We start from the raw sequence: 11,808 nt of genomic DNA on the forward strand, positions 1-11,808 counted from the left end.
TGGGTGCTCCACTGCAGGTGTATCCATGCGCCTCAGATCGGTAGATGCAAAGACACCTAGAGTGGAGCACCCAGCACCCACAGGGACACACATCTCAAGGAACAGCAGCTACTGCACACGGTGAGTAACCTCTTCCTCACTCTCAAATCTTCTCTGAACTGTTCACTCCTCACTAATGCGCCCTTGGGTGCCCCAGCAGGGAGCTGCGTACATGCGAGATACTAACGCCACGATGTGAGGCAGGGGAAAGGAAATGGGGGTCTTCAGGTTTCGTTTTATTGACTACATAAAATCCTTCTCCCCCGGTTTCTTGTCACAGAAATGCTGAGAGAGCTGGGTCTCCTGCTCTGGGACACTCCCCGTTTTGTAGCTGTGTCCCCACCCAGAGCACCAGTAATGCCAGGGACCGGATCAGGGCGGAGGACTGGGAGGCGGCGGGCGTTATGCAGAGTAGGAGGCTAAAGAACCAGAAGTAAAGAAGGAATGAAAAGAACCAAAAAACGCTAGTTGACCCCGACGTGATTCGAACACGCAGCCTTCTGATCTGGAGTCAGACGCGCTACCGTTGCGCCACGAGGTCCTGCTGAGCTCCCTGACGCCCAGCGTTAGAAATTACCAACCGCCACAAGCTAATGGCTGCTCCCTCCCAACCGCGCCGCGTCCCAACTCTCAGCGAGCGAGCGGGCTGGGGACACGGCCCAACAGTGACCGCCTCTGTCCCGCGCGCCCTGACCGCGGCAAGGCGCCCCCAGCCGGCAACGGTCCAGTCGCCTCGAGCCTCCCACTCCCGGCTCTGACCCGCGGCAGCCTCGAGACCAGGGCGCCGAACGGCCCCTTACCCCCCAGCCTGGCCCGGGACAGGCACCTCCGCCGCGGACGGAATCGCGGCCGCCCCTCCGCCAATGTAGACACCCCGGCCCCCCGCCCTCCCGGCACGAGGCGGGGCAGGCACCAGTGGCCTCAGAGCGAGCGGGACGAGCCCGGCAGCCTCCCCGAGCAGCCCCCGCCCAGCCCCCAGGGCGCAGCAGCCCCCGCCCCCGGAGAACAGCCCCCCCCAACCGGCAGCCCCCCCACCTATCCCCGGCCGCAACCGCCACTCCCTCACCTCCCCGTGCCCCCCACTAGCCTCACCTCCCCCATCCTCCGCCCCCTCCCCGACCGAGCAGCCTCGCGGGCCCAGGAGCTCCACTTCCGCTCGCTCCCCGCGCCCTGTGACCTGACCTTCGCAGGGCTCCCACGAAGAGCCCCCAGTACTTCGCCGCCTGCGTCTCCTGCCTCTCCGAGCCCCGCGCCTTCACCCGCTCCCAACGTATCGGCGCCCGGAACGCTGCCGCTCGCCCTGGCTCTCAGCGTCCGCCCTGGCAGAGCCCGCGGGCTCGCGAGCGATGGCGGTTCCGGTTAGGGGGGCTAGAAGTGAAGGCATCTTCAGGCTGTTGCCAGGAAGCTCCTCGTTAGTATAGTGGTAAGTATCCCCGCCTGTCACGCGGGAGACCGGGGTTCGATTCCCCGACGGGGAGGTACTGTATTTTTGAAACGTTCACTGCTTTAGCCTTTTTTCCCTTTAAAAAAGAAAACTTAAAAGAATTAAAGCGTATTTAAAATGTTAAAGAAATGAACGTTTCTAGGTACGAAGGATATTTTAGTTTCTGTTTACCTTAAATAAATAAAGCAGTAGAGGAAATAAAAAGGTATTTTTGCCTCCCCGTCGGGGAATTGAACCCCGGTCTCCCGCGTGACAGGCGGGGATACTAACCACTATACTAACGAGGAGTTGGCTGACGACTGTTTCAGGAGGAAGGTTATTTCATATCACTTAGGGAGATTGTTCTTCATGTATTGGGAGATAAGAGGTTGCTATAAGGCCTGTTAAAGTCACTGGTGAGACTCCTAGTGATTCCACTGGAATTTGGATCAGGTCTTTAATGCACAAGTGACCTCTCTGATCCCTCTGAGTAAAAGAATTTGCAGAAGATAGTGCAGCCTTTCTTCCATCAGACTTTATTATCCCTTCCCAGCCAGCTGCCTAACTAGGAAAATCACAAGGAAAAGATGGCTTTTCCACATGCAAGGGGAACAGTGAGGGTAATCGCAGAGTGGGGGAAGGCATGTGGGTAGGTGATGCACTTTTGCCGCCTTAGCACTGCACCAGGGCTCACACTTAGGTTGTGTTAGAAGCAAACTGCAGCTGCTGCTACGAGAAAGCACAACTTCGTCTACATCTCTTGTCGTTCCGTAGAGTGTGAGCATGTTTTTGGAAGGCTCAGCATTAAGCTAGGTTTTATTTTCAGCTGAGGCCCCTAATGGGATGGGATGTTGGGTGCAGGCAGCCATGGCCAGCGTGAATGTGTGGCTGTGTGTATGGAGCCTTTTGCCAGTAGTGGAAAGAGGGGAACCCCAGTGTGAAGGCTAAGGACCTCTCATGAACGGGGGTGCCGCACCCCGCACTCCTTGTTCCAGCACCTATGCTCATCGATGGTCCTAACCTTTCTGGCTTCCCTGTAATCATTCTGTTTGGGTTGGGGTAGGGTTGTTTCATTGTCTTATTCACGGGTTAATTTCACATTTGCCAACTTTCACACGGTAAATAAGCACCCCGACTTTCACAATAAGCCAAAAATCAGGGTAATCCCATTTCAAAACAAGGCCAAAACAAGCCAATCCCTAAGAACCCCAACACTCTATGTGACTAGATCCCCCCCAGCGTGCAGTCTGGGACTGTGGTGGGCCCGCTGTGCACCCTGACTCTCTTCTTCCCTTTGTCCCTGCTTGCCAGGAGCTGATCAAAAAAAAGAAGCAACAAACTACAAGCCACAAGCCAAAAACTAGCCAACAAACAACTCACATGCCAATTAAGCCAAAAACAAACCCAATTTTTGCTTTTTTTTTGCGGATTTGGCATATCTGGTTAATTTATCTTCCTCCCATTCCCCAAAGGAATATTTTGTGGGGGGGTGTCTCTTGAGGGGATCCACGGAGATTTCCTCACGTAGGCATTGCCGTGGGAGGGGATGATCAGAACCAACTCAATAAAAAGAAAAGAAGCAGTTCATGTGACTTTGCGTTTGAAACGTGGGATGTGCTCTGGTAAGGGTGGAAGAGGATTTTGTAATGAGAATTTGAGAAGCAACTTGAGTCAGCAGCCAGTGAGGTGAAAGAAGGTCAAACACCTGCTGCCTGACTATCTAAAAAGGGAAAGAGAAATGGAGACCAATTACTTTGAGATCTGTGAATGCAAAGTTGAAGGACACTTACAGAGATGGTACTGACTCAGTCAGCAGCAGGGTAGTTATAAAATAAGTGTGCATGTCTGCATCACAGTGACATGAAATCAGGAACTATATTTAACTTAACAATTTGTGTCTGGTCAGATGTACAGTAAACATCATATATAAATGGTCATAGGTATAAGCAAAGGTATTGTCTGACTGCAATAATAGAGACAAATATCTCTGTGGGTAAAAGGAGCCTATGCCAGATTTTCAAACATGGGTGGCTAAAGGATGGCTCAATTCATATTTAGGCACCTAAATTAAAAAGTGATTTGCAGCTCCCATTGAAGCACCTCTGAAAATCAGGCCACTAATTTAGGTGTTTAACCCTTGTGGGTTCCTCATTTTAGGCAGCCAAGTTTGAACATTTTGAGTTGACAATTGAAAAAGAAGAGTTACAGTCAGATACTAATTACATTCTGTTGTAGGGATGCTCTGTTTAGATGAATCATGAAGTCATCCTGTATCTGGCATATAAAAAAAAAGATCACATGAAAATTTTACAAATTTCCTAGGCTGCTTTTTTTCCCTCCCACCAGGTCTGTGCCCCCAGTGCATGGAGTTCTGGGGACAGTTGGTATGGGCTGCATTTTTCTAGGTGTAGTGACTTGGGGCAGTCCTGCTCATCCTGGCTGCTACAGGCACATAAGAGCTCTACTCAGCGCTGAGGGCCAAAACAGTCCCTTGAAAGCCCAGGATTATGGGGTGGTGGAGAAGCGGGACAATGCACCCACTCTAAGTTCCTGTGGCAGGCTGTGCGCAAGGACCAAGATTTTCACGGGTGCAATAACTTAAGTGTGACCTGAGGAGCTCCTTAGAGCAGACTAAATTTGAGTCTGTTTACACTTTTACAAACATTTCTCTGAATGCCTGATTTGATTCTAATATGATTGCCGCTGATTCACATCAAATCCGACTCTGTGTATACTCTTTGTGCTGTTTGGATTTTGCTCTGTGCCTTTACACTAAAAATCTGTAGGCACAGGACTCTTTGGCAAGGTCTCAATACTTACATAATGGCATATTAATTTACAGCACTGTCTTCCTAATGATTAGCATATAATTATTAGCCTTGAGTGGTTGCTGTACACTGCAATGTACACTCATGGTGCTAAACGATTCCCTAATAGCAAAGTTTCAATACTGCTACACTTTGATCACACTGCAAAGTAAAAGTTTTAGAAATAATCGCAAATGATTTTAAAAGTTTTTTAAGAGAGAAAGGCTGAAGCACTGTGGCAAGTGAACAGTTCAAATGCATTGACTGTTAAACTGCAATGCATTAATAAAACTCATGTAGTATTTTGCTTTTAGCAAAAAGTAAGCATACTTTCTTTTTAATTTACTTCAGTGTGCATTAACAGATGCTATTTGTTGGTGGGAAGAAGATTAGAAATTTACTTCAAAGATAAATACTGTGTTAAATAATAAACATTTTTTATTTCTGCTATTTTGTATGATTATCTTTCACTGATCTCTTTGGGAAAAGAAGCTGGGGTTTCAAGTTCTCAGAAGTATAAGCTCCCTCTAGTGGCGCTCAGAACTGCTCAGCTTCGTAGTTAGTGAATTTTAGAATTAAAAACTATTTGGAATTTAAACAATAAGGCTATTAATTTATTTTAGTTATTGTACAAAAGAAAACTGGGGAAATCAACCCCCATAGACCCAAATGTATATTGAGATTAGAGCAAATTAACTCCCTCCCAGAGCCTGGTGCTTTGTTAACTTCTAGACATCTGGCAAAGAGAATAATTGAAACATCACTAACTTCCTCTCTCACATTCTATGCATTTAATCAATCCATAAATAGCAAACATTTTGTTCATGCTTTGCATCTGGAAATCAGGGGGGGAAATATAAAAAAACACTTTATGATGGAATGTGCAGTTTCACTTTGCGACATAAAGCATTAAGGGTTTTCTTTTCTTTTCAACTTGCATTATTGTGAAAAATAGCCCTTTTGGAAATTAAGTCCTTGTCAGATGCATCTGACAAGGGGACAGACTGGTTCTTGCCAGATCTAAAACAGAAACACACTGAAGCCTGATTTTTTCCACGAGCAATTAATGAAAAATGTGGAAGAAATTAGAGTCTTTCCTCTACTTTTGTGAGTGGAAGGGACCCAGTTTTAAGGTATTTTGCAAAGAGTGAGGCCAGTTCTGCAATATCTTCCTTTTGCCTATTCTGCTACCCATTTTCAGCCCAGCAAAAGTGCCTGCCTGATCACATAGTGCTTGGATGTCCACCATCAGAGCCTTCCAGTTCCATGGGGTTTGCAGCCATCACTATTGTACACTGTATGCCCCACAAGGCACTGAAACCCCAGCCCGCTTCCTCCCTGAGGCTGAGGGAGAAGAGTGACAGACAGGAAGCAGGACTGTCAATTTTGGCCCCTGTTACACTCTGACACCCCAATATTCACCACTGTCATGTACTTAGAATACGTCTTATACAAAGTGTGCCTTGTGAGGTGTCATTCTAAAAGTCTTGATCTGCTAGACAGTAATGTCTCATTGGATTGTGTGCGCTATCACCATGTGTGAAGTTATGAAGTTTGACTATGTATGTGTTGCTGAAACATGTCCTCAAGCAGCCTTTCAGGTATGACAGTAAAAAGGCCAAACAATGTTACTGGCTTATTAAGGAAATGGATACAAGCACAAGGATTACTCCAGGAACTGTGTACAGTAGAAACCTCTCAGAGATAGCACTACACAATGGGAACTGTTTAACCCAGGTCACAGCAAAAGAGCTTTCCAGCAAGTGAGGAGAAGATATAAAAGGGGGAAAATAACATTACAGGGTGACCTCACTCTCCCTACAACAACACACCTGGAAACACCTGAGGAACAAAGACTGAACTGGGGGAAGTAATGGTCATAGGCTAGAGGATTTTTAGCCTGTGTATGAAAACCTGGGAAAGCCAAGGCAACCTGTGCCTTAAGGATCTGCCAGCCTGTTTATCACTGAGGGTGAGAATTTGCTAATTTATATCCTACCTATCCAGTGTGTTAAGGTCAGTTTGCAGTTTTTGTTTATTTACTAAGGTAATCTGCTTTGATCTGCTTGCTATCCCTTATAATCACTTAAATAGTTAATAAATTTATTTCTTGTTTATAACATAATCCCATTTGTGCAATTTATAACGGGGGGGGGGGGCGGGGGGCAAGAAGTTGTGCATATCTCTCTCCACATTGAGAGAGAGGGCGATTTTTATGAGCTTTCACTGTGCAGATTTTTCTACATAGTGCAAGACAATATTAATTTGGGTTAACTCCCTAAAGAGGGTATACACGTGAGTGCTGGGTGAATCTCTGAGCTGAACTCTCTCACACAGAGCTGACTTCAGTCTGTGTTTGCAGCTGGGTGTGGCCATACCTGTGTGCATGTGTTAGTGAAGCCTTGAGGGCCTGGCACAGCAAAAGCACGGCGAGGAAGCCCAAGCTATGGAACGGGCGGGCTCAGTGAAACCCGAGGACATCAGATGGCATCCCGGATGGGTGGTCCAACCCACCAGAGCCCCCATTCTGATCAGCTTACTGGGTCAAATTTCTTTGGACTAATATACCTCTTTGTAAGGCATATGACTAGAGAAGATAGAGAAGAAGATATCAGGGCTAAATTGTAATAAAGGACAGAGGTGGCGGTTCAGGAAAAATTTCTTTCAGGATATGGTCCCAACCAATATGGATTATAGTTTGATGATTCCCTGTATGGGTTCCAGTGTGGGGTGGAAGGTGACAGCTAGGGATATGAGGTTGGAGGGGGTTTATTTCTGTATTGAAGTGGGTTCTCTCAGGGTATTTGGGTGGCCTCTTCCAATTCACTTTGAATGGTCCCTTGAAATACTGTATGTATTAACTAAACATCTTCTCCATCTTGTATTTACCTGTGACATTCTGAGTACATTTCCCAGACCTGAAGAAGAGCTCTGAAAGCTTCTCTCTTTCACCAACAGAAGTTGGTCCAATAAGAGATATTACCTCACCCACCTTTTCTCTCTAATACCCTGAGATCGATACGGCTAAAACACTACATACAAACTATACAGACATATTTGCTTCTGAGCTGAGAGAGCGCATGAGAGGTTTCAGCCCAATGGCTCCTTTCATTTAAAAGTTAAAAACAACTGTAAATGGGAGTGCTGTGTCAACCATAACTATAGTATCACATGGTCAGGAGCTGAGACAGTGCATGTGCAGTTAAGTACTGCCCAAAGCAATCTGCATTAATGAGAGAACCTGACTCTTGCTATTCCTAAATTAGGGGCATGCTAATGAGGCCTTTTCAAAGCCTTGAAAGAGATGAAGAGTGAGCATTGTATTTAGAAGCATGAAAACGTGCTTAGAATCTGAATTCACATTATTGTGTATAAACAGAGAATATCAGAACAGTCATACTGGGTCAGCCCAAAGGTCCATCTAGCCCAATATCCTGTCTTCTGACAGTGACCAATACCAGGTGCCTCAGAGGGAATGAACAGAACAGAGAAGAGGAACCAGAGCATTTTAGGAATACAGAATACAAATTTGCTAAGCCCTGGTGATTAGAAGAATATAATCAACAATAAAATCAAAATACAAAGAGGGACCAGTAGCCCCTAAAGGAGCAAAGGAGTTAAACAACCAACACACGCTCAGGGATTTATTATTTTTTAATTCTTACTGATGATTGGTAAATGATGCTACCATTCTTGTAATTTCCATCTAGTTTTTTAAACCAGAATTTGTTTGCAATGTGGGGAAGCTCAGATGCTGTGGAAATAACCTATTTCTCATGTATCACACACTAGCGAGCTTTTAGAGTGGTGATAAAAGAAGCAGATATTCTGAATAGCTTGGTCCTGTGACCCAGTCCCACATTCCCTACAGTGGAGCAGCTTATGTAGGACATAGGAAATTATGTGAGGCTGTCCTTGTGGAGTTTCCCTTGGACTGCCCACTTATGGAAAGCAGGGTTCCTCACCCCCGAAACCTACAGCTCTCAGGGGATCTTCTGGAAGTAAAGACTATCAGTGAGAAATCAACAAATTTCCATAAGACCTTGTCTAAATAAGTAAGTTATATAGGTTTAACTTAAATTAGTTTTTAAAATCAATTAGATTCATTATAGTCTTAAGCTAAAATGAAGTAAGTCTGGTTTTAAATGAAATAAGTGTCCATTCGGCCTTTTGCAACTTCATCCCTGGCTTTAAACATTCCCCTTTTCAGAGAGGAATCCCTGACACGTCTCACTAGGTGATGTCAGCCCCTCCATCACCCGAGGTACTTACTTAGCAAGTTTCAGAGTAACAGCCGTGTTCGTCTGTATTCGCAAAAAGACAAGGAGGACTTGTGGCACCTTAGAGACTAACGAAAGCTTATGCTCAAATAAATTGGTTAGTCTCTAAGGTGCCACAAGTACTCCTTTTCTTTTTACTTAGCAAGGTCCTTTGGATGCCCACTAGCTCTGCTTCCTGTCTTTCCTTCAGCTGTTACAGAGGGGGCTGCAAAGATGCTTATCAAAGACATAGAAAAAGTGTCCAAAAGCGAATCAGCCTGGCAGAGAATTGTTCATTGTGATGAGGCTTGGAAGGATTAGATACTTATTGTAAATGTCAGTAAATGTCGATTTCACTGTAACACACAAACTGATGGGAAAATATTTCCATTGATAATCAAAATTTACAGATAGGCAAAGAAAGAAAAATGCTGCTTAAGAACTTATTACAGTTTAAGATATTTACTTTGTTTATTTTGACATGTGACAGTCTGTTTTATACTGCGTTGCTGTAGCCATGTTGGTCCCAGGGTATTAAAGAGACAAGGTGGGTGAAGTAATATCTTTTATTGGATAAACTTCTGTTGGCAAGGGAGACAAACTTTGGTCCCCTTTGTATGCTTGACAGCTTGTCTCTCTCACCAACAGAGGTTGGTCCAGTAAAACATATTACCTCACCCACCTTGTCTCTCTAATCTGTTTTAACATTTATAAAGTTTTAACTTTTTGAATCTCAATGTCTATTGACATTACATAATTATTGCCTGCCTCCCGCAGTGGTTGCCCCCTCATAATTTCCTACAACTGTGAAAATGTAAATCAAATATAGAAAAATGCTTAAAGTTATCAATATTACCCATCAAAATATTTAAAAAAAAAGATCAAATTCTGCTAAGCCTAAATATGGCTGTTAACATGGACACAAGACATAGGACTCATGCAAAGTGGATACGAAAGTTGGAAGTAGGGGACTGGTGCTTATGCAGCCCCTCTGCATTTCCTCCATCCTTTGGGGCTTGAGGAATGTCTTGTGCAGCCCATGTACTCCACTCAAAAAACATCAGAGGATTTTCCTGCCAAAAATCCACTGGATACTAATACTGCCATTGACAGTAGTAACTTCCAATACACAGGTTCTTGGAACAGGCAGGAAGCAGTATGAAACTGAATCATAATTGTTGCATGGCTATTGAGCTGACCATGGGACTGGGGGAGGCGAAATGTTGGAGAAGTACAACGGGGCAGGCATCCATGCAGATTCTCCAAGATCCACAGGGTTGGAGCCAGAATTAATTCTTGGGCTCTGCATGATGAGGAGGCCATGCTTCCTGCCACCTTCTGTGATGGCTAACTTCTCACCCCAAGTAATTAATGTTCCATGGTGTCAGTGCCAGAGAAGTGGTATATTCATTCCCCACCCCCTTTACTGAGTTTTTCTATGGAAGGGGATGAGACTCAGTTTTAATTTGTATTCTTCATGCTTCATTACTACAGAGATGACTCTATATGGTCTAGTTACTTTGAGAATGAGGAGTCTTCTATAAAGAAGGACTTTTTATTAAACTGTAGGTTTGATGCTTCCAAAAGGAAGTCCCAGGAAAAGGAAAAGCCTCGACTTAGTATATTATGTCCAAATATTGTCCAAACCCAGCTCGATAACTTTTTATAATTATATTTGAAGCAATGGCCTTTTGCCAAAAGCCTATCAGTTATTATTCCATTGGGTATGTCTGGGTAAGATTCATGTCTGGTTTCCCCTAACTGAACTATTGCATGAATTTATTGTGGCGGTGAGGTCACAGAGAATATTATTAATAATAGATTGGTTCAGTACTTGGAAATGGAAAATAATAACAGTTCTATCTGTCAAAGGGACACATGAAGTCTAGGCTTGCTGGATTCATTGTTTTCTGAAATCAATAGCTTCTCCAGCACAACAGGTGTCTAATAGCAGAATTTGGGGATTCATTAACGTGCACCACTGTCAGGGGAAAGAAAAAAATCTTATAGTAGAGGGAAATTGTAAAATATTTAATTGTGTCAAACTTTTGCAGTGGAGAGACTTTTTTGGTAACTGTAGCAGTAACCAGGACTATGAAAGCTGACTGTTTCATATAATGACTGGTTACTCCCCATCAAATGCAGATAAGCTGGGGTGGAGAAGGGAAGTTTATATAAAGAAGACAGCATCCTATAGAACAGGGGTCCTCAACCTTTTTCTTTCTGAGGCCCCCTCCCCAACATGCTATAAAAACTCCAGGGCCTGCCTATTCCACAACAACTCTTTTTCTGCATATCCAGTAGATTAAAAGCCAGGGCTGGCATTAGGGGGTAGCAAGCAGAGCAATTGCCTGGGGCCCTGTGCCACAGGGCCCACAAAGTTAAGGCGTTCGAACTTCTGCTTCAGCGCAGGGTGGTGAGGCTCGGGCTTCAGCTTCATCCCCAGGGCCCAGTGTGTCTAACAGTGGCCCTACTCTCTGGTTTATTTTGGCGGATGCCCTGAAACCTGCTCGTGGCCCCCCGACTCTTGGTTGAGAACCACTGATATAGAAGAGTATTAAAGGCCCTTCCTTATGTAAATATAAATGCTTGGATTCCAAAAAAGTTTTTGTTCTACCATCTACATATATGGCATCTGCTTTTCTGGGCTTTAAAATTGGGGAGGCTTTTTTGTGGCCACAGAGGAGGTTTTCTGCTCTGCTAACTGCCCTGAATACCCACCTAGGGTCTTGGATGGGACGGGTACATGCTAGGGCGGCTAGCGCATCCCACCACACGTGCTGCCACAGTTACATTCTATTTTTAGAATAGCGCTAGTGTGGCTGTACGTCCTTGAGCTGGGAATCACACCCCCAGCTTAAATTGTAGACATACCCTAGGCGTAGGAAGATGCCTGGAACTTGGAAGATGCCTGGAACTTGGAAGAGGCACCAGCAAGCTTTGTCTGTGCACACATGCCTGGAATGCTAGCTGCAGGCGTAGTTTCTCTGCAAATAGTTCTCTTAATAAAGATCCAGCTTATCTTTAGAAAGATGTAGTCCACTCATGTTATTATCAGGCACACAAGGTCGCAGCAGTCAGTCTAGCGAAACCCACAGCAAGGAAGAGAGTGCAATTATCAGGCAAGTAAAGCAGAACCTAGAAAACAGAGCAAACAGGCAGCACAGAGGGACTCACCACCAAGAATGCTGGATTTCCGGGAGTGGGGAAAAGACTTGCCAGAGCACGGAAGCAATGAAAGCAAAAAGTCTGTGACAGAGCTGACGATGGGGGATAAAGA

General features: G+C 45.0%; 3 non-coding genes across 3 annotated transcripts; 1 reads left to right on the top strand and 2 right to left on the bottom strand.

The window, feature by feature from the left end:
* Positions 1-508: 508 nt before the first annotated feature.
* On the bottom strand, positions 509-580 carry TRNAW-CCA (transfer RNA tryptophan (anticodon CCA)). The gene has a single exon. It is a non-coding gene; the product is annotated as a tRNA-Trp (tRNA).
* Positions 581-1,445: 865 nt separating this feature from the next.
* TRNAD-GUC (transfer RNA aspartic acid (anticodon GUC)) lies at positions 1,446-1,517 on the top strand. Its single transcript has one exon. It is a non-coding gene; the product is annotated as a tRNA-Asp (tRNA).
* A 181-nt stretch (positions 1,518-1,698) lies between these two features.
* Positions 1,699-1,770, bottom strand: TRNAD-GUC (transfer RNA aspartic acid (anticodon GUC)). The gene has a single exon. It is a non-coding gene; the product is annotated as a tRNA-Asp (tRNA).
* Between the last annotated feature and the right edge of the window lie 10,038 nt (positions 1,771-11,808).

This window comes from Eretmochelys imbricata, chromosome 1, assembly GCF_965152235.1.
Source record: "Eretmochelys imbricata isolate rEreImb1 chromosome 1, rEreImb1.hap1, whole genome shotgun sequence".
In the NCBI taxonomy this organism is placed as follows: Eukaryota; Metazoa; Chordata; order Testudines; family Cheloniidae; genus Eretmochelys; species Eretmochelys imbricata.